Raw genomic sequence first — 1,162 nt, 5'->3', positions numbered from 1 at the left:
CCCCCCCCCCCCCCCCTGATCCTTCACCCCTCTTTGCCGGCCGCGCGAACAAACTGAAACAAACGTAAGAATTTAGTTTGTGGAGTTACGCTTGTTCCCCCTCCCTCTCCACCCCTCTCTTGGACGGCTTGAATTTTTCATTGCGTTTCACGGGCAGGCCTGAATTTTTCATAATCACCATCAAGTGCAGGTGTGACAACGTGTTCACAGAGGCAGGCCGGATGCCGCCGTGCTCCTGCCGGCCCTGTCCCATCTCGGCCCCATCCGTCCCGATGTCCTCCGTGTGAGGTCCTGCGTCCTCGTAAAGTGCCCGTAATGTCTGTATCTTACTTTGTGTGTTTCCACGCCCGGCCCCCCGCAGCCCCCCTCCATGACCCGCCGAGCTCAAATGGCTGATTCTCGGATTGTAATGCCCCCCGGAAAACAGCTGCTTACATTCCATTATTACGTGTCCCAGGTGGAGGAGTAGGTCGCCTCCCACCGTTTATTTCTTTTCGTTTTGTTCTTCGAATGGCGTTGGCTTTTCCCCCCTTTTCGCCATTAGAGATGATATCGGGAGGACGAGTCCTGTTGTTTTGAGGCGCGCGGGTGTGTCTGGGGTTCCCTGATCGGGGCGCATGATACTTCTTTTCGTGTCGCTCGGTCGGTCGGAGCCACCTGTCTTTGACATGAGAAGATTTAAAAAAATGAAAAAAAAAAAATTGTGGAAAAAAAGTGCTTTTGGCAGTAGCACGCGTTTGATACGTGTGCTTGTTGAAGATATCATCTTCCACTTTAAGGCGGGTTTTCTTTGAAAGTTCAATTTAAAAGCCCACGCAACTTTAGCATTTAGATTTAAATCGAAACGGAAGACTTTGTTCCATCAGATGGCTTTATTAATTCCCACAGTGCTGCCAGGTGGCGGGTGCCGCGGCGTGGTGGTATGGGCCGTAGCGCCCGAGCCAAAGAGAGACCCCGAAAGGTTGCGGGTCAGAAGCAAGTAGTTGCATACCATGAATATTCCGGTCCACAAGAGGCGGGCGGGCGGGAGGAGAAGTGCAAATGCTGCTGCTTGGGCGCGCTGCCGCGGCGCTGGTCCGAAAATGGGAAAACACTTGAATGACCTTCCTGGCTGGCGGCCGGCCGCGCCAGCAGCGCTGCCTGTGAAAGGGGTAGGGGGGGG

The sequence above is a fragment of the Frankliniella occidentalis genome, unplaced genomic scaffold (genome assembly GCF_000697945.3).
Source record: "Frankliniella occidentalis isolate FOCC.00 unplaced genomic scaffold, Focc_3.1 Scaffold117, whole genome shotgun sequence".
Classification (NCBI taxonomy): Eukaryota; Metazoa; Arthropoda; class Insecta; order Thysanoptera; family Thripidae; genus Frankliniella; species Frankliniella occidentalis.
This window is presented reverse-complemented; position numbering follows the sequence as displayed.